At 39.1% G+C, this 21,965-nt stretch overlaps 1 protein-coding gene across 5 annotated transcripts in view; it reads right to left on the bottom strand.

Moving 5' to 3' along the window:
- LOC129727508 (connectin-like) overlaps positions 1-21,965 on the bottom strand; it is a 507,752-nt gene that overhangs the window by 246,163 nt on the left and 239,624 nt on the right. For 4 of the 5 annotated variants that reach the window (XR_008728548.1, XR_008728547.1, XR_008728549.1 and 1 more), the window contains exon 2: positions 12,701-12,799. The exons of the other annotated variant lie outside the window; for it this stretch is intronic. The gene's annotated coding sequence lies outside the window, so the exon portion shown is untranslated. The remainder of the gene's footprint in view (positions 1-12,700; positions 12,800-21,965) is intronic. 5 annotated transcript variants of the gene reach the window in all.

Below are 21,965 nucleotides of genomic sequence, written 5' to 3'. Positions count from 1 at the left end.
GCTGAATTTCCGATGAAAATCACAGTGAAACAAATTTTCAATCGATTCCATCTTGCCTAAAGACATGACATATGACTGTGGGCTGTTATACAAATGGTCAAAACAAAGAGAGTTCAGCGTGGTTTACCAAGATTTTCATGAGAACTGCTGGAGGACATGTTGTTCTTAACAATTGCCTCAGCTTGGGTTAGTAGGATGAAAAACCCCTCCAAAATTTAGTATCCAAAAACTGATAAATTTTAGGATTTAATCACCCCGTGAGTGAGGGTACCGCGTTTACCATAAAGTTTTATTGCTTACCGAAAACTCTGAGAGGATAAAAACTATGAGCGGTTAAACAACTAAAAGACGGCAATACCCAGGGATACAAGATTTACAGGTTCGACTATCAAACGCAGATTTTAAAGTCTGTATGTAGATTTTTTTTTGATTAATGAATAATGCCTGCAGATTTCTAACATAGAACTTCGTCTCTCAGGAAGCTCCGCGAAATAGGGTTGCAAGTCTAGAAGCGGAAAAGGTGAAGAATATGTCCAATTTCAAATGCTAATAAGTTGGTTAGTTTTCAATGGATTTTCTTCGTTCTTGCAGCCATAGATTGATAATTTAGACGCATCCTCTGAAAAGCAAAAAATTATAATTTGATTATTAGAACTATTTCACAATTGGAATGGTGTCAAGCCTTTTCAAAACGCAGAATTGGACCTCTCTGATTGGTCGGTTAGTGTTTGGTAGGCAGAATCATATACCTAGTAAACCGAGAATATACTATTTGGCCTATATAACAGCTCACTTCTGCCGAAACCAGTTATATTAGTTCTGGATAGCGACTTGGACAGTCCTTACTTAGCAGCAGCAGCAGCAGCAGTGGCAGCGCCAGTTGCGGCAGGGTTGCTTACTCTATTAAAAAGTTGCCATTATGCGACACCGGTAGCCTTTAAGGCAGGGCCAGCCGCACTTCCTTCAGTAAAAAGCTGCCTTTGTGCGGTAGCGGGCAGCATGAGAAGTAGGATGTACCGACATTTCCTTCGAATGAAAAGTTTTCTTTTTTTTTCACAGTACACTAAAGTTCTAAAATGTAGGCATTCAAAATATATGGGTCATCAAGTTTTCAGGGTGAAAACAGGTTTCCACACTGTTATCCGAAGAATGCCTAATTTCCATTGTACTTGACAAAATACTTAATTGAAAAGCTGATATTATCGGGTACCAGCATTGGTAGCAACAGCAGGTACCTGTAGGGGTAGTTGGGGTAGTAATGTCAGTGGTATGTATCGCGGCACTTCCTTCAGTAAAAAACAGATGGGAGCCACAACCGCAAGTTGACGTAAAATTACATTGAGCTGTTTGTTACATTACTTGCATTTGTCAATAATCAATAACAATTTCTTGGAAAATTTCACATAAGAAACAACTATCATCCCGAGGTAATATTAGCCAATCTCGAGATATAACATTTTTACGGAAAAAGTTGTAAGTTTCTTACGTGAAATTTTCCAAGGAACACTATGAAATTATCAAATTAAAAATAAAAATGGCTGCATTTGCCGAAAAACGTAAATTTGGTTTTGAAATACAAAAATAATCCATCTGGCAGCCCTTCATCTCAGTACCTATATTCATCTCATCACGCCTTTTGGATCAATTTATCGTCAAATTTTACCATATTTTCAACGTAAAACTTTCAAACATCTGACAAAATCGAGAAGCAAATAGATTTACTTTCAAACATTTGTAGAAATTTGACGATAAATTGGATAAATAAGAGAAATAAGATAAATATAGGTGCAGCTGGCTGTTGAGATGAAAAATGGAGCAGTTTCCCTATGATGTTTGGCAAAAATGTGTGTTTTGTGTGCTCTAACAATTCTTCCGAATAACACTTTCGTGTTAAATGCAACTCACAAAATTTATATATTAAAAAATGAATTTTAAGTAAGTTACATATAATATACTTTATATATTTTTATTTATTTCAACAAAGTTTCATATATTTTAATTTTCTACAATTCTTCTGAATGATTCATTCCTCTATCTCCTCGCACAAAAAAGATTTTTTATTTCTAGTATAGTAAACTTTTCAGAATTTTCTACAATTTGCGGATCAGTTGTAGAAGATTTGAAAATATAAAACTTTGTTGAACAAATGAACATCTTATTTTTATGCGGTACAAAGTTTTTTTTTCACAACAATGTGGTACAAAGTTACAAAGTATATTATATGGAACTTACTTAAAGTTGAGATTTTTGTACTTAACTTTTGTTAGTTGCATTTTTCACGAAAGTGTTGCTCGGAGGCATTTTTAGGGCACACAAAACACATATTTTTGTCAAAGACTGTACATTTATAGGACTTTTCCTGAATGAGAAATATCATAATTTAGCTTATTTTTTCGATAACTTCAAGAACGTATAGGTTAAAAAGGAGCAAGTGGAATCATGATGTCAATACTTTTCCTTGAATTTAAGCTGAAGTACTATAAACTCTTTGAGGTTTCAACTGTCCCAAATCATCCATATTAGAGCACGGCGAGCATATGTTCCAGTGGTTTTTCATATATTAACAATACTTGCTTATTTTAGCTAGCTATAGCATTGTTCTGAAAACACTATTAAGCTAGGATGAACGTGAAAGGCGCTATGGAATTAGGTTCCGTTTTTTGCCTTATTGAACCACTGTGTACCGCCGTATCTTGTCCATGCGAAATAGAACATCAAATATCGTCGCAGTTCTCATGAAAAACAAATATTGCAAGGTGCATTTAGAGCATTGATCAAACAAAAACGCGCGCAGCTACTGTTCCAGACTATGGCTGCGACAAAGAAATGTCGTGAATTTTCTGATTCTCTTGCATAAAGTGCATAAAAAGTATACTACTTCTGAATATGCCATGGAAAGTTGCCTCGAGGGTTGTTAAAATCTATGGGAATGGAATATTTCTTAATTCTGGAAATTAGGCCTGTTCATCTCCTCCCACTCATGAGCCGTGAGTCATCTAGAACAGATGACTTACATCGGTCGCCTGCTGGCTTATAATTATTAAACATTCTTTTCTAAATTATGATTTCGCCATCTTTCTTGATTTTTCACTGTAGCTCGTAGTCACTGTAGCTCGTAGTCTTCGTGGAGATGCTAGCAGGTTCTATTCATCGTTCCAATGCATAAAAAGGATACTATTTTAATCATTTCTTTATATTTCTTGTGAATTTTACGTCTTGTAGAACGTTCACAGAGCGTCCAAGGTGGAAGAAAAACGCCACCCAACAAACTGATAGCACAGGTGGCACAGAAGGATAGATCACCGTGACAATAATGCTGTCTAAAATTTAAAAAAGGAAAACCTAGCTAGAATTGTGAGTTGTGGAACGCCCGTTGAATTTGATCTATGTCGACTCTTGTGGGTTGAAGGAAAAAGTCATTCAAGGTAGGTGTCGCTACTATCCCACCGTGTTTGACGATTACTCTCGTTACATGGCGGTGTATTTCGAACGTGAAAAATGCGATGCAGGAGAGAATCTGATGGAGAATATCTTTGACTATAAAGAGCTAAGCCAAAACACGTACAGATTTAGTTGGAGCAGCATCTTTGGTATTTATCAGAGCTCAATGTAATGTTAGTGATAAACAAACAATGAGGAGAGGGAGTAGTGGAAGTTCTCTAACCAGAATCAAGAAGTGCTCGGCCAAGAAAGGTCAAGTTTTCGATCAGTAGAAATCTTTTGGTCAATTGTTTTTAAAAATAGGATGCGTTCCTGAATCATTCACAGAAGCAATTTGTCGACAAACTCTTTCATGTAGGGATTTTTTAAAGTCACAACGGTTCGTATTTCGTTTAATTTGAAATGTTATATAGTACGAGTTGAACGTTCCCGGCTGTGCTCGAGAAAAAAGGTATCAAAATTCAGAATTAATTCTTTCCGTCCGTTAGATGCAGTATACAACATAGTTTGAAGCGAAAAAAGTTGACTAAACCTACAACCAGACTACATGACTACAAGACTTCGGCAGGAAGGCAGCTTTTTTGGGAAAATACGATACTAAAAAATTTTTCTTAAAAAATGCCAGCTGAAAAAGCCGAAACGTCGGGCAATTTGACTAGATTGTGGTGTACTTTTTTTTTCAAAAGACTGAGAAACCCAAAATATAATTCGTCATCTTAGATTTCATGTGGGGTAATCTTTTGATCTCTGGGCATCATTCTGTTTCCGGAAGTATCGATATTAGATGGTACTCGGTCATTTTGGGCTATTTTCCATAAACTGGAAGTCGCCGTTCAAATTTCAAAATAATGTCCGGGTTGATTTTTGGCTTCTGTGAATCATCAAAATCATTTAAAGTTGTTATCAAAATGTAGAAGAATTGGTTGAAATTTTTTTTTTCATTTGTGTGCTCCCGCCTTCCAGAGTAGGGAGGGATATCAAAAAATTATTTTATTGTATTCTCTGCATCCAGATAAATTGGTTTTAGAAAAAAAAATTATAGGCGCGAGTTCAAGATAAATTCATCTTAAAGATGATTACCATGGAAATTTGGCGCATTTTCAATTGAGCTTTCATGAAGTTTCTCAGAGATGTTTTGAAGTAAGTTTTGAAACCGTTGAAGAAATAAAGAACACCTATTAACCCTCTAGTATCCAAGCCCGCTTTTAGGTGGGCTTCGTCAAAACCAGTCTTGTCCAGTCACTCATCTTTGTGCATTTATCAATACATAAATTGCATTACATCAGTTTTTTAGTAGGCATTGTGATGAGCAGAAAATAGTAGGGGGGTGGTATCCAAGACACGACCGCATAGCTGACGTAGGACTACAATAGTTTTATATTTCTCTTTGAGGCTCTGGTTGATTTGAGCTCGTTTTACTTCCAGCACGGTTCAATTTTGGCGCTTGTGCCAAAAAACGAGCGATTATGTCTAATCACATTTCTTAGTTTTCTTGATTATTTAAACCAATTTAAGCTCAACATTCTCCAAAAGAAGGGTATTTTGGTTCTTTATGTTGCCGAAGCGGATGACCGGAATCGGTAAAACGGTTCCTGGAATATGATCGGAACATGTGCCGGTAATATAATGATCATGATATAAGCAGTACTAAGCCTCTAATTACTCGGGTAGCAATATCAAGTATCTAGTTCGTCGGTCTCAATTCATCAAGCTCTATAATAAAAAAGTCATGAAAAAAGAACCGTTCATTTTTGGCATGGTCCAATCTTGGCAAAAGGAAAATTCTGCCGTGTCGTGTTTGGCAAAATCGAACGGGGTCTGTATTTTGATTATTTATTTGCAGCACTCTATTTTAGAAGAAAAAAATTCTCTTTAACATTGATGGATGCCTTTCATTCTAATACGGTCAATTTTCTTCAATACGCGAAAACGCAAGCTTCTTTCTATACAGCCCTATATTAAGTACGGTTTAGTAGAAATTGAACAATATTTTTTTGTCTTGTGAACGATAGCTCATTTTCCGATCACCATGCGGCAAAGATGTCACATAAAAAATTTTCCTGCAGTTACAAGTTCGTTGAAAAAATAACGATAAAGAATTACAGTTTTTAAACAAAAATGTATATTCACAGAAAATAAAAATGGACATGAGAAATACAGAGTGTAGAGTTCAAAAATAAACAACGCATTTTAGCTGTACAATCAACCTAATTTATATACCCTGCTATCTGCCTCTACCAACACGTACAGAATTTTGTTGTTCCCGGTGGCGCAATGTATTTTGCGGCACCCGAATAATCATATGGAATTCTGATATTTGCTACTTTACGAAACAAGAAGAAGAAGAAGACAATTCAAACGGCAATTCGATTATGTTCTAGATCGCAAAGCGATACCTACGCGTTAACCCAACACGCCCCACTGTGTGTCGACAGCGGAAATGTAGTCTTCACTTGGCTCGGCTGCACACAAATGAATATCGAGTTCTACTGCATTGACAGACGACGAATGACGGCTCTATTCATACATTGCTCGGTGCAGTACTGTTGCCTGCACCAGCATTTAGTTTTAATAACATTCCTACAGCAGAACGTAAAACGGTTTGATAGAGTGGTTATGAACTTTCCGAAAAAGCTTCACCTTCAAGACATCAAAATAGTCTAGGCTCATGGAAACGAACATTAGTTGGCCTATTGGGACGGGGAGATTCTGTCAAATTTTTTTTGTCACTGCTATACAGGATATCACAGCAGGCAGTTGGTGTCTACTCATGAAGTCTGTGCCAGGCGTGCTCGCATGTGATTGGTACATTGTTCGCGAAAACTCGACCTTGAAACTTTTACGAAATTTTCACTGTTTAGCAATGAAATGATAATGATAACTGAGGAATCACAAAATTGTCCATCATTTCATCAATCCAACGACGTATTGATTATTGTAATCCATCATGTGGTTACATCAGTATTACCGTTTGAAATCTTTCATTCCAACGTTACACCTTGGTTTTAGTTTTCGCAGAATGTATCTCCATATAGTGCGGTTAGATGTAGTCCTACGTCAAAAACGCACAACCTTATTGAGCGGTGCCTTTGCGCGTGGGGACCGTGGAATATAACTACACATAGGAGTAGGCGAGCCAAAGCTGCATGCTGTTGATTAAATTAACTGTGTCTGGGCTAAACTTATCATAGACCTACACCGTGATAATAAAAAAACTCAGTGAGCATAACACAGTGAGCATAGCGCAGAGCCCTACGTTACAGCTACAGAATACTTTATTAAGGAAACATACAGAAAAGTTTTCAACCAGCTAGAATTTCATGGTGCCCTTATCAATGAGCAATCAATGTGCGCTATCTATATTTTATCGGTTGCAATCGAGAAATACTCTCTACGAGAACTTTATGCGCTTACTCTTCACAATACAAGCTTTCTGATGTTGCGTATTTCGTTTCGTTTCGGCAGTGTGCATTTGCTTCCAGCGTACGAGAAAAACAATCAACTCATCCGTTTTATCAACATGCTTTGGTGTTCTGTGCAAAATATATGAGCCTCTTTGTTACACACGATGGGTATGCCAAGACTGGTCAAAACACTATGAATTTTTATAAAAAAATTTCAGATATTTTTTCAAGATTTAGAGCGATTTTACTGAAACCCGGTTAGACGGACGCTTTTAGAGGCGGGCTTGGACACTAGTGGGTTAATGATGAAGTTCTATCGAGGATTCTTCAAGCGTTATTTAATCTCTCTTTAGAACTGTTGATTGATAGAAACTACAATTAGGTGCTTCTAAAATCCTTGATAAACTTCAATAGTTTCAATAATGTTTTGATAAGGTAGTTTCATAAGTTCCTATCTCACGCCTCCACGAGTCACGATAGACTGCCAGCTGAAACATGGACACAATGTTGAGCAATGTTGTCAATCCGTCAATAGCTAAGTGAGAAGATACGACGCGATCATTGACGCGCTAATCATATTTCGGCGGTAGAAGAAATGCTTCGCCAACCTGAGCGTCTGTTCACCAAGATGGTGCGGCTCTGTTCTCCATGTTAGGGACGGATGACCCCTGGTGTCAGCGTGGGACTTTCAACAGTGCTGACACGATGGTCCTCTGGCGAGACAGGGGTTGGTGCAGGCCTTACAAGCCAGCCGTAAAAATCATCAGTACAGGAAGCAAACAAAGTAAATTCGAACCGGAACAATCGGCATAGACACAGGCAACGAAAACGAACTAACGATTGGAAACTTGGATCATGGAACTGCAAGTCCCTTAAGCTTTTGGGAAGTACCCGCATTCTTTCTAACTTATTGGGGGCCAGCAAGTTCGACATTGTACCATTGTTCGAGTACCGGTACCATCTACCAGAGCTGCGGCAACACACACGAGCTGGGCACAGCTTTTATTGTGATGGGTGAAATGCAGAAGCACGTGGTTGGGTAGTGGCCAATCGACAACAGAATGTTTAAGTTGAGGATTAGAGGCCGTTTCTTCAACGTGAGCATAATTAACGTGCACAGCCCTCAGGAAGTAACGACGACGATAAGGACGCCTTTTACGCGCAGCTAGATCGTGCATACGATAGCTGCTCAAAACATGACGTCAAAATCGTTATCGGAGATCTTAACGCTCAGGTAGGCCAGGAGGAGGAATTTAGACCGGTTTTTAGGAAGTTTTAGGAAGCGCTCACCGGCTAACGAACGAAAACGGCCTTCGACTAATTGACTATGCCGCCTCCAAGAGTATGGCCACACGTAGTACCTACTTTCAGCATACCCTCCCATATCGGTACACCTGGAGATCACCACAACAGACCGAAACACAAATCGATCACGTTTTGATTGATGGAAGGCACTTCTCGGATATTATCGACGTCCGAACCTACAGTGGTGCAAACGTCGATTCTGACCACTATCTTCTGATGGTCAAAATGCACCAAAGAGTTTGGATTGTCAACAACATCCGCTACCGTCGCCCGCCGCGGTATGACCTGGAACGACTTAAGTTCCACGAAGTCGTTACTGATTACGTGCAAAGCCTTGAGGCAGCACTGCCGGAAGAGGGTGAACTCATCGAAGCTCTTCTAGAGGACTGCTGGAGTAATGTGAAAGCAGCCATTAACAGCGCAGCGAAAGCTGCCATAAGGTTCGTCAAGAGAAATCGACGTAACGGCTGCTCCGACGAGGAGTGTCAGACGATTCGAAGACAGCAGACCCATCTGTCCCGGGACAGAAAGCGCCGCCTAGAAGTGATGGAGTGTGAGGCAATGGAGCAGCTAGATCTCAAGAAACACGTGAGTTTTACAAGAAACTGAACGCATCCCACGCCGGCTTTGTGCTGCGTGCCGAAATGTGTCGGGATAATGATGGAGGAATCTTGACGGACGAACGTGAGGTGATCGACAGGTGGAAGCAGCACTACAATGAACACCTGAATGGTGCAGAGGCGAGGACCAAGGCGGCAGGAGGAACGACTTCGTCAGCAAAGCAGATGAGGGAGACATTCCGACCCCTACGATAGGTGAAGTTAAGGATGCCATCAAGCAGCTCAAGGACAACAAATCAGCTGGAAAAGGCGGCATCACAGCGGAGCTTATCAAACTGGGCTCAGATGGGTTGACTTACTGTCTGCACCAGCTGATAGTCAGGATCTGGGATACAGAACAGCTACCGCAGGAGTGGAAGGAGGGAGTAATATGCCCAATATACAAGAAGGGCGACAAGTTGGAGTGTGAGAACTATCGAGCGATCACGATTCTCAACGCAGCCTATAAAGTACTCTCCCAGATCGTCTTTCGCCGTCTCTCGTCGCTAGCAGGGAGGTTTGTTGGAAGTTATCAAGCCGGTTTTATGGTTGGGCGATCGACAACGGATCAAATCTTCACGCTGCGGCAGATCCCCCAAAAGTGTCGCGAATACCAAGTCCCCACGCATCCTCTATTCATTGATTTCAAGGCCGCCTATGATACTATCGACCGTATAGAGCTATGGAAAATCATGGACGAAAATGGTTTTCCTGCGAAACTAACAAGTCCGATCAAGGCCAGTCGAGCAGCACTACTAGCACTTAAGTCCGTCAAATGCGCTTCCAAACTTGTTTGGGAATGCATTGAAACTCTACGGGAACTCTCCAGGCAGAACTCAGTTTTTCTGTTTTGGGTGCCCGGACATTACGGAGTCGAGGGTAATGAACAAGCTGACTACCTAGCAAGACAGGGATCAGCTCAGCGGTTTACTGGCCCCGAGCCGTTTCTAGAAATAGCATCCCAATGGCAACAGGAACAGGGTTGTAGACAAGCTAAAAAGTTAATCTATACGAACCCCAGAACCGCCAGAAAGTTACTTAGTCTAAATCGTAATGAACTACGGATAATCACGGAACTCCTTACCGGACACTGTCCCGCTTTTTATCATTAAAAGAAAATCGGTGTAGTGTTGAACGACACCTGCCAATTCTGCAAATCTGAACCAGAGAGTTCAGAGCATTTGCTTTGCTCTTGCGGTGCTCTTGCTTCCTCTAGGTACAACTTCTTAGGAAGTTACCTTTGAACTCCATCTCAAGTATGGAGCTCTAATCCCAAGCAGGTCATTTGTTTCATCAACTATGTTGTACCTATTTGGGGTACAGGTTTACAACAAAATGTGGTCCCCGTGGCTCTGTGGTTAGCGATGTCGGTCGGTTAGCTCTCCCACACGGTTGTGATATCGGGTTCGATTCCCGATCGAGTCGAGGATCTTTGCGAGCTGGAAATTTTCTCGACTCAGCACTGGGGCACGGTGTATCGTTGTACTTATCCTAAACATACAAAATGTGCCAAAAAACAATATCGATAACGAATTCTCTCAGCTAATCTAGTTGATCGAGACCGCTATCAGCCCCAAAGCTGAGCGTGCGATATTGTTTGTTTACAACAAAACAGTTCTACTCCATCAATGAGTACGAGCAATCCGTAACCTGTGCACAGCAATCGGGGCCAGCCACAAAAGACAATCAGTAAGACTGTCGTAGTGGCATTTCAGTACCCAATGCCCTTCAGGCATACATTAGATAAAAAAAGGCCACGATGGATGGCGTACAGTGCTGTGTGAAGATTTCCGGTGTGTTATCGAGCCCGTTTGAAACACGCAAGGTACTTCGACAAGGCGACGGACTTTCCTGCGTTCTGTTCAATATTGCGCTTGAAGGTGCGATGAAACGTGCGGCCTTTAACATGCGGGGCACGATCTTCAATAAATCCAGCCAGTTCATCTGTTCCGCTGAAGACGTGAACCTTGTCGGAAGGACGTTTCAGGCGGTTGCTGAACAGTTCACCAAATTGAAACGTGAAGCAGAAAAGGTTGGATTGAAAGTGAATACGTCAAAGACCAAGTATCTGCTTGCAGGAGGAACCGTTATAATTGACGGAGACGAGTTCGAGGTGGTTGAAGAATTTGTATACCTTGAATCTTTGGTAACGTCAGACGAGCTGTCGCAACTCTATGGCGAACCCAGTATCCAGAAAATCGTAAAAGCTGGAAGGGTAGAATGGGCGGGACATGTTGTAAGAATGCCGGACAACAATCCCGCAAAAATGGTATTCGTCTCGAATCCGGCCGGTGCTAGACGTAAAGGTGCACAACGAGCTAGGTGGTTAGACCGAGTCAAGAAAGGTTTTGGAAGTGTGTGACTCTCAAGAAACTGGAGACAAGCTGCTATGGACCGAGGACGTTGGCGCAACACTGTGACGCAGATGAAATCCTGAGGGATGTTTCATCAGGAAAGTAAGTAAAACCAACTAGCATTTGGATTGTTATTTGGATACTCAAATTGGATGATTTTGACGGCAACCCGACGGATGTCCAACTTGGTCTTAGTTTTTCAAAATTGCGTCTGGGATCGATATCTGTTATCTGAATGTTGGGGTATTGCTAAGCAAAGCCTTGGTGCTACATTCCGATTCGGAACTTGACCTTCTGTTTACTATACACAGACTTCGCAGCCAACCGTTAAGTGTACAGGACAATTGCGGGGCTAGCGCTACGATCCTACTGACACTAACAGTCTCTCCCTAGTCGATACTCGAACCTACGACGACTGGCTTGTTAGGCCAGCATCGTACCTCGAGACCAGCTGGAGAGGCTTGGGGTATTGCTACTGGGTGGTATTTGTCCGGCTTCTAAACAACATCGAAATTCAAAATGGCGATACAATTTTTCGTTCTTAGATATGGCTAACTTAGATCTAGTAATGGAGTTCAGGCACAAAGTAAATGCAATTCGCTGGGAGAATTTAATCTAAACGCAAACCGTTTAAGCAGACTTGTGAAAGTTTTAAAGCCAATTCAGCAATGAAAGCCACACAAAATCCCTTTGAAAATTGTCAAAACGTGCGTACAAACAGAACGACAAAAGAGCTCTGCACGAATGATCACAATCTTCCAGTTGGTTTTCCTTGATTTCGTATCGACTAATTTCTAAGACCTGAATTGAGGTCGAATTATGTTTCCTTTCACTTCGACACCCAGCAATTTACTATTTCGCTAAAAATGAGCTCTCGCCGGAAGAAGGCAACCGAGTCGAATCGATAGTCTTTTGTATGGAAGACCGTTAAAAATCATTTATCAGGTTGATTTGATTTGCACCATCGAAGCGGTCGTCTAATGGAACTATCTAGGAGGAAATCAAAAATAATAAGCACTTGTTTTTCACGAATGAAAGTTCCCTCAATTTAATCGAAAGAAGTTTGATCGGAAACATTGATTGTTTCTTGTTGGAATTGATTTTTCCACCAGGTTAAACGCATAAATTTCTCTATAAAATAAATAAAAAATATTATCTATTGACACAGTTTCAAAAACTGTGACGAAGTGTATTTCTATGTCCATTAGCACTGGGTGAAAAATGACTCCCGCCTCCAATGGGATTACCCACATCCGTCTCGTACGGTTGAACTTGATGAGGGGATAATCGCTGCTAATCCCAACCGGAAAACCCTCAACATAAGGCAACAAAAAAAAATTTTTTTCCCGCTTACACCAGAATCGGACTTTATGCGCTGTCCTCATTCAAACGATCCGGATCCGAATGGGACCGGTCAGTGGGGAAACCTATTAGGCATTCATCGTGCGCAATGCTGTTCGAATACCGAAAGCCGAAATGTTTGATTTGCTGGTGCGGCCAACGCGTGGCCATTGTGAACTGAACCGCGTGATAGATCGACTAGCTAACCGGAAAATTGATAGATTAGCCGGGGAAAATTAATGACTAGATTTCGTACCTTGTCTTGTCTGGTGGTTGGTTCAACAGGCGGACGTTCGGAACGCTAATGTCACCTGACGCACAGCTTACACGCTCACGCCGCTGTCATGTGGTAATCCTGCGGATGGAAATGATAGAGGGAAAGTATTGAGATATGACGTAAATCTTTCGGCGGTTGTTTGGGATAATGAGTAAAATGTTCGTAGTCATCAAATTAACATAATTAGCAGCTCGGGAGCGTCGCACAGTATAACGCACGAGTACACAGATGGGCTGCGAATGATTCACGGCAGGCTAATTAAAATCGACTGTGGGTACACACACCGAAAGTTTTGCAGCCGCCAGAGGTAGAACTATCAGCCGTTCGTGTAATCTGTGCTAATGGGCTCCCGCTGGAACAAAAGAAGGCATACTCTGTGTTCAAAATTGAATTAATTCCAGGTTTTCATCCGGTGGGTGTACCCACCGTAATCGGTACATTGTGCGAGGATTAGATTGTGGTAGCTTTGCCAAAAATGGCAGTGTAAGGCAATTTTAATATGTACTACTACGGGTAGGGTGATGCTGCCTTACTAGACCCTGGGAGATAGAGGTTCAATATATGTTCACCATTTAGTACAACTTACCCTAATGATAATTAGGAATATTATCCTCTTTTCAAATTGATCTTTACTGACAAACTTTCGGCGATTATGCCTTCCTGGTGGAGTTTTTTTTTCCTGTATGGACTTCAGTACCTTCAGCATATTGTGTACTTGCAGGCATGGAAAAGGTTCATTTGTGGTTCATAGCATCCTTATCCCTACCTTTTTACCAGCTGGGATACGAGTAACAAAGTAACTATCGCAGTGATAAACCCTATATATAAACTAGTTGGCCCGTAGTGGCTAGCCACTTTCAAATGCATTTTGAACTATTAAAAGTTGGTATTTAATCTAAAATTAAATTTTTTTTTATATCGAGTTGAAGTTCAAGATGTAACTATGACACTATCGACAATTCGATGCAGATGGCCAGCGCTGGTTTAAAACTTAATTAATTATCTAAGCTGCGATAAATCCTTCGTTCAGTAGATCGTGGATTGATTGCTTACTCGAAAACGAATCTGCATCTCGCTTCTTATACGGATCCACTGCACAGCTGTTTTCTCCAATATCTGAATACTTTTTCTCCATTATTTGATTATTGTCGAAAAATCGTTTTCTAGCGATTTAATTTTTTTTTTAATTTCATGACTTGAATAATAGTTCATTTTCTCAATTGTTTGATGTTACATATGTTATATTCAAACTAAACTTACAAAATAAATTAAAATGAATGTGATTGAAAAAAAAAACAAATTTAAAAAACCATTGCTGGATTGCTCAAAAAAATATTCACGCATGCAAAAGTTTGTCTCTGCAATTTGTTATTAACAATAGCAAAGCTTGGAATAACGAAGTACTTTCCTCTTTTAATCACTCTCTAATCCCTCTCTAATACTCCGATATAACTTCACACATGATAAATGACGCGCATGAAACATCTGTCATCTGCGTCACATCACAGAAACCTTTCATAGTGTTGCGTAACAACATAACAGTCCTTATCCCATCACCACCAGCTTTGTCTTCTTCTTTGTTTTCGTATTCTTCTACAAAAGTGAACAAATATTATTTGATAAAAAATTGAAAAAAGTTGGCTTACTGTAGCGCATTTGCAGGATAGTAGATAAACCTATGTTTGATTTTAAAAACTTTGAAAATTTTATGTCGATATATCAAAATATTTTAAATCAAAACTGTTAAAGTTAAAAAATAATGGCCAATAGCTTAACCTGATCCCGGCGGAGACAAATCAGTTTTTACCTCAAAAAATGAACTTCAAACTCTTATTACTTATCAACTATAAAAATAATTAACACAAACTGTATTGCAAAATAAAGATCAATCTGTACCTTACTGAATAATTTCAACGCGAAAATTTTCAAGTATAATTGTTGAACGGGAATGGGTTTATCTTATACTCTAATTTTTTTTTGAAACAGTAAAAATTTTCACGTATCATCAAAATAATTATTCCTTCCTCCATGCATCTTGAACGTCGTAGTATACTTAAAGAATTATTTTGGGGTACAATGTGTGCAGCATGTCTTGTGTAGGTAAAATATCTTTTCTATTTTTAAAAATATCGAAAAAAAATTATATTGCTTTATCTTTGAGTACAACTTCTTGAGAACATTTTTGTACATTTTGCTTTTAGTAATAGGGAGAAAGTTGGATAGATTTCAAGTGCGGCTGGTCATGCGCTATAAGCTAAACTTGAAACTCGATATGATGTTTCGCATAAAATGGCTTTGGCGAGTTACAGCCTGTTTTCTTAAATTTTTCTGTAAATGTTCGTTATTAACGTCTTCGGTCGTAATTGATATTTTTACTAAACAAACAACTTTTTGCTATCGAATAACTGTACTATTAAAAAATTACAATTTCAATGCATATAAAAATTGCTTCATACTTTATGAAGGTTTATAATTCCCATTATTTTCTTGACTATTTCATAGTCTATTCTCAATGAACTACAACAGGTACTGCCTTATTTCATCACTTGACAACCTAATTTTGATGGTAATGCCATGACATTACAGAACTTATTGGACATGAAACTATAAAATAACGTTGCTACCCACAAAAAAATAACAAACTTTAGTGTACCTCAGCTTCATAGTTTGCTTGGGAAAAAGGCAATTTGAGTAACTTTCGTTTGTCGTGCGCGTGACTGAAAGACAAACAAACTATATATATTCCGATATATTAGAATGATTCTTTGCTCATTATGATTTACTTCAGTTTATCTCTCGGTTAAGAAGAAAATAATATACCCTATAAGAACAATTTATAAAAAAGTGGAAGAGATTGTTTATGAGACACGACCGCAGAGGTAACGTAGAATACGACAGCCTGTCTTGTGTCAATGTCTTTCTTGGCATAGGTTTGGGAATACACTCAATTGGGGTTAATTAATTTAATAGTCTCTTTGCTCCAGATGACGTTTACCTCTGTAGCCGGCACCGCGGTTTCACTTGCTGCCGTATCCAAAACAAGAATGAAAATGAATTGTTTTGTGGCTGTCTTTTGTATCAAGTTGCACTAAGATATCTTAATTTAGGCAGTGGCTACGAGGACGGTATATTGACAAACGAATATTTTTTTCAAAATGGCAAATTTTTTATTTAGTTTTGGATGAATTACAGTGATAAATAAATTCTACATGAGGTGATTTATTAGCAATTATGTATATATGAAAATTTCAATCGCTATACTGCTAGCCACACACGCTATATAGCAAGCTTTTCATGCTATAAACTATATAGCATATATAGCAAGCCACGCACGCTAGCCGCACGTTATATAGCAAGCCACACACGCTATATAGCAAGCCACGTACGCTATATAGCAAGCCACACAAGCTATAGACATGCACATACACGCTATAAACATACACACACGCTATACAGCTAGCCACGTACGCTATAAAGCCACGCACGCTAAATAGCAAGCCACACAAGCTATAGACATGCACAGACACGCTAGACATGCACACGCTATATAGCAAACCACGCACGCTATATAGCAAGCCACACGCGGTGGCGGCGGTGGTGTTGGTGGTGGGGGTGGTGGTGCCACACGCGCTATAAACATGCATACACGCCATAAACATACACACACGCTTTATAGCAAGCCACACACCTTATATATCAGGGACACACGTTATGTGCACACACCCTATATATACATACGCTGGATGATGGTGGCTTCTCAAACCACCTGACAGTGCGAGTCTCTTTCAGTTTCGGGTTGTATTCACCCAACGATATCTGAATCGGATTACCGCTGGTGGGGTCCAACTCAGATCGAAAGGAAGCCGAACTGAAAGAGGTAAGAACAGCAGGTAACCTCTACCACCTCCGCTGTTGTCCGATGCTGATCCACTTCGCCTACTGCCATCGGTGTTGCCGTTCGCTGCTGTTGCCTGCTGCTAGTAAACTGATTTGCTTGAGGAGAAACAGTCTCTTATATAGCCCGAAGAGTGCATTCCCGGCTAACTAGGTACTTCATTCTGTCGTCCATTTTAGGGAAAGGCAGCAAGCGACAAATCAAAAGTCGACATTTGCGTTTCGACAATGTTCAACAATTTTCAATATTACAATAGTTGGAACAATCAGATTACAATTTTCTGAATTTAGACGGGTGCTTAAATGATTTCCTAATCGATTGCTGCAAAAATAACAGAAATTGGTTGGAAACTGACTGGGTTTAAAGCGTTTGAAATTGGACAATTTTTGTGACGCTCTCGATGTTTTCGGTTTTGTAATTGGATCCCTGTATTGAAATTGGGTCCCTGTAATTGTTGCCGTAAGACGTATTCTACGTCAAAACGTGACAAAAAACTCACAGAGTGGGCTTGGCCCTAACATAATTGCAAGCTTCGTTCTACTAAATAGGCACTGACTAGAATGTTCGACAGCACCATTAATTTGTCCTAGTCTCATAATGGTGTACCTAGCCAGGTAAAAATTATTCGACGTCCTACGGGTACTACTTTTAGAGAGCACCCCGTGATATTTCGGCCCTCTTTTCGCGCTGTTCCATGGTGAGCTTGGATGCCACTGCAAATTTCGGGTCGTCCCAGCGTGCGACGTAAAATGTCTGCCACACCTTTGGGCCCATCAGACAAGAACGCACATATTTGCAGTAGGTGAAATATTTAACCACAATCCACCGCCCATCCGAAGAGAAAAAATGCGGCATCGATTTTACTCGCCGATTAGCGCCCGCAACCCTGCTGTTAAGCAACCTGTCACAAGCTGTGTACGACACAACAACATTTTCTACCCACAAAGCGGTTGAAGTTTGGTTTGACCCACGAGTAAAGAGAGAGAGAGAGAGAGACCGAGAGGCAAAAGTATTGCTAGCGAGAAAAAAAAAACACAACATTAAACACTTGCCGAAAAGTTTGCCCTGGTCCGGAAGCCTGCCAGTACATTTTCCCGATTCCCATCCGTCACACAGCTGTCTTATCACCCGAATTTATGGTTTTCAACTTTTCCAGCCCATAAATTTCATCGCAGACGCAGATGATGTGCTGCCGTTGCGCTCTGCAAAACCGCCGCCACCGTTGCCGGGTGCCTTGGACTGGACGCGGGCGCGTGGGGAGAAGAGAATGTTCGCCAACTGGCAATGGTCGGAACCGCACCATTTTTTTTCTTTTTTTTTTTGAGTACATTAGATGCTGTCAGATATTTACATTTGCATACCCTAGCGATGGCACGGTACGATCGGGAGATTGGCTTATTTTTCTATCGTCATCATGACCAGGTGATAATGGCAGCTTCCGTTGAGATTACCTTTGTTAGTGAAGGCATAATAGAAGGTTTATAATCGGTCGTAACGATGGCTGGGTAAGCGTACGTTTAATACATTCAGAATAATTCATACTCAACAACTAATCTTTTTGCGGCTAAATGTTAGAAACCCTAATCGAAACTCAATGTTTGTCACAAAATCAACCTTTATTATTTATTCAAACAAAATTAGTCTCTGCCTCTGATTTTTGTACCATTTTTTTGTATTAATGATGAATAAACATTATATTTAATTCTCATGGCCTTTCTCCTTCACTTATCGCTTTCAAAGCCCTTGATAAAATGCCAGAGAAAGGTTCTGGATCCATAAAAAAATAAAAATATAAGAAGATACTCGTCTAGCTATAGTCTATAGTGGATAGTGGATCGGCTTTAGCATCACGTTTATTTCCGTAATGTGTTAGTACCCAGTATACACGAATCTGTTTTTTAGTTACATTTTACGAGAAAACGTTGTTCTACAGAAGCAATTGGGCATACAAAACACATGATTTGTTGAAACTACACATCTCCATGGCTTTTCCAGACAAAATTATAGCATATACTAGCTTATTTTTTCGATAACTCATATTTTTGAATCTTCTACAACTTTCTTGAGTAAATCATTACTCTATCTCTGTACAAATAAATTTTTTTTTAAATTTTATTATAGCAAACTTTCCATAATTTTTGACAATTAGCGAATATGCGGGTCATCCATACAAACAATTGTTCCGAAGACATTAATAAGCTAGGATGAAGGTGAAAGCGCTATGGAATTAAGTTCCATTTTTTGCCTTACTGGACCACTGTGATTCGTATCGATTCTCTGGTAGAGTGGTCGGTATTACCGACTTTTCGAAAAACCGGTATTTCGGTATTTATAAAAATAAAAACCGGTAAAACCGGTAAAAAACCGGTATTTTTATTTTTTTCGGATTAATACAAACCAGGGGCGACTCGTGATCTTTGAACCTACTTGTTCAACTACAAAATTCTGGAAATCATAGTTTGGAGAAATAATGACAATCATGTTCGCGGAATAAAAGCACGTCATTCTCTTTGTACTATTCAAAAATAAAACCGAAAAACAATTAAATATGTACATGAATTTGGAATTGAAATTTATTTATTACCTAGCGTCCCAGATTGCATCTATGGACGTATCGCTGTATAATTTTGTTTTTGCATTTATGAGTACCTATGCTTCATTACGATTCTGATTTCTTTTTAAGAGTTTGGCCACTGCGACCATTGTTTTGATCTCTTGTGGTATACGATCCACATACACCACTGGATAAATTTAACAGTGTTTGAAAAACTTTAATGAATGGATCTAGTGATATGATTACGAAGAACATAAGTTCTAAACTCATATAAACAGCAAACATGCAGTTTTTTTTAGTTTTAAATTATTAAATAACTTTAAAATTCTTAGAGAAACAATATTTGAAACTGTTGAGCAGAGTAAATGAATGAAGAAGAACATTTAATGACGATCAGGCAAGAATTTACATTTTACGAATCCAAAGGAATCGAAGATAGATACTTACCTATTGTGTTCGATGCTCTTAAGGCAGTTCGTCCAAATTCAGTTGAACCAGTTGAACCTGAGCTTTTCAGCTAGAATTATTGCTAATGAAATCCGCTGCGGTTTGGGCGACGAAGCTTTAACCATGCTGCAGCTATTTAAATTTCACTTTTTCATAAAAAGCAGCAGTAAGTTTTAGGATGAAATTCTTTATTGATTGATTATTTCATCCTATAAACAATTGGTATCAGGAGCAATTTGTCCTTAACTTGGTGTTTACTGTGGCATACGGAGACACCGAACAAAAAATAAATTTTTATATGATCTCAGAATTTGTAGTTGAGCTGGTAGGTTCAAAACCCACGAGTTGTTTCTGTATGTATGAGTATGTAAAGAGATTAGCTGTTCTATTAGAAAATAAAAGTTCTGCTTGATTGATATGAAGTTTTTTGACATATTATCAATGCACACAAACTGATCGTCTAATTCAGAGCAGAACAAACAAAATAAAAACATAAAATTGATGAATAGGTAATAAATTAATTTTCAATGTTGCTTCTGTCTAAATGTATTTATTGTATACACCGTCATGTGATTTACAAAACCTACCTAAGTAGTTAGCGTTCATTAGCTTTACAATGATTTATGAATATTGTGACAAGTTTTTTTTTAATTTTAAGAAAAATACCGAAAATACCGGTTTTTTCGCCTTTTCAATACCGGTATTTCGGTATTGAAAAAAATATCGGTTTTACCGGTTTTTGTTTTACCGGTAAACCACCCTATTCTCTGGCCATGTTGGTCTGATCAAAAGTATCAATAAAATTGGTCACCTCAATGGCTGGAAGTTAACGTAGGGTAAACGCTCCTGTATTCATCTTAGTAAGCCGCCGTTCGAGGAAAATGTGCGTATTATACACTAATTTTCCACGAAATAATTGAAAGTAAATACGAAATAGGCTTGCCTGATTTTAGGGGATCGACCGGCTACTAATATATAGTAAAGTTGGCGAAATTTATCCTATATTTTGTTAAATATGAAATTTTCACGGCGCTCTCATATACATCTCACCACTCGAAAGATTGCTCCAAAATTCATCTCTTAACGCTCTAATATTCATCCTACTATTTTACAGCTGCAAAAGATTCTTATTAATACTACTGTGTTCGGCGAAACGTCAGAGCAATAAGCAAAGACAGTGGGCCGGGATAATAGTTTTTCGGAAAGAAGACTTGAAAAGATAACTTGAAATCCAATAAGCAATTTACTTCTTATAGGTGGTTAATGTCTTGTGCTATTGAGCCTTTCGATAAACACGTAAAACATAATGGAGTGGGTAAAGTATTTTATATTGCCTTTCTCCTAGAAAGGTATAGCAATCACTTGCAAAACCAAAAGTATAAAAGTGCTCCAAAGGGCCGAATGGCATATATCACTCGACTCAGACGATGTGTATGTAAGTGTGTGTGTGTGTGTGTGTGTGTGTGTGTGTGTTTGTGTGTGTGTGTATGTGCAGATTTATTCTCACTCACTTTTCTCAGAGTTGGCTGGACCGATTTTTATGAAATTAATTGCAAATGAAAGGTCCTGTTGCCCCATAAGACCCTATTGAATTTTATTGTAATCGGATTTTTAGTTTAGAGGTTATGTTTAAAAATGTGAAAATCACGAAACAACAATATCACAGAAAGTACAAAACCGATTTGAACAAAATTGTTTTCAAAAGAACGGGCCACCTGAAAAACCATTAACTTTTGAATGTTATGAAAATTGGACTTGTGGTTCAAAAGTTATGAAAAGAAACGTGTTCTGAAGACTGTTTAATCTCACTCATGTTTCTCAGAGATGGCTGTACCGATTTTCATAAAATCAGTGTCAAATGGAAGGTCTAGTTGCCCCATGAGACTCTATTGATTTGTTTTGCAATCGGATTATTACTTTCCTGTTATGTTTAAAAATGTGAAATCCAGCTATGCAAAGGAATATATTCCGAAGACTACTTGGACTCACTCACTTATCTCAGAGATGGCCAACCCGATTTCCACAATATTAGTGTCAAATGAATGGTCTAGCTGCCTCAGAAGACCCTATTGAATTTTACTGAAATCGAACTGTAACTTCATTTGTAATGTACCGACTTGTGAAAATCACGAAACTTCATTATCTCAGAAACTACACAACCGATTTGATTATTATTATCAGATGAGCGGGCTAGTTAAGGGTTAACTGATGAATTATGATTGAACACGTGTTTTCAAAGTTTGGCTGCCCTACACGTTCCCATTTCATTTGATTATAATCGAACTTAAGCAACCGTTATGTATTAAATTGTCAAAACAACGAAAGTCTATTATCTCAAAGATTACATG

Source organism: Wyeomyia smithii, chromosome 3 (genome assembly GCF_029784165.1).
Source record: "Wyeomyia smithii strain HCP4-BCI-WySm-NY-G18 chromosome 3, ASM2978416v1, whole genome shotgun sequence".
NCBI classification, from domain to species: domain Eukaryota; kingdom Metazoa; phylum Arthropoda; class Insecta; order Diptera; family Culicidae; genus Wyeomyia; species Wyeomyia smithii.
Note: the sequence above shows the minus strand (reverse complement) of the source record. Positions and strands in the feature narration are given on the sequence as shown.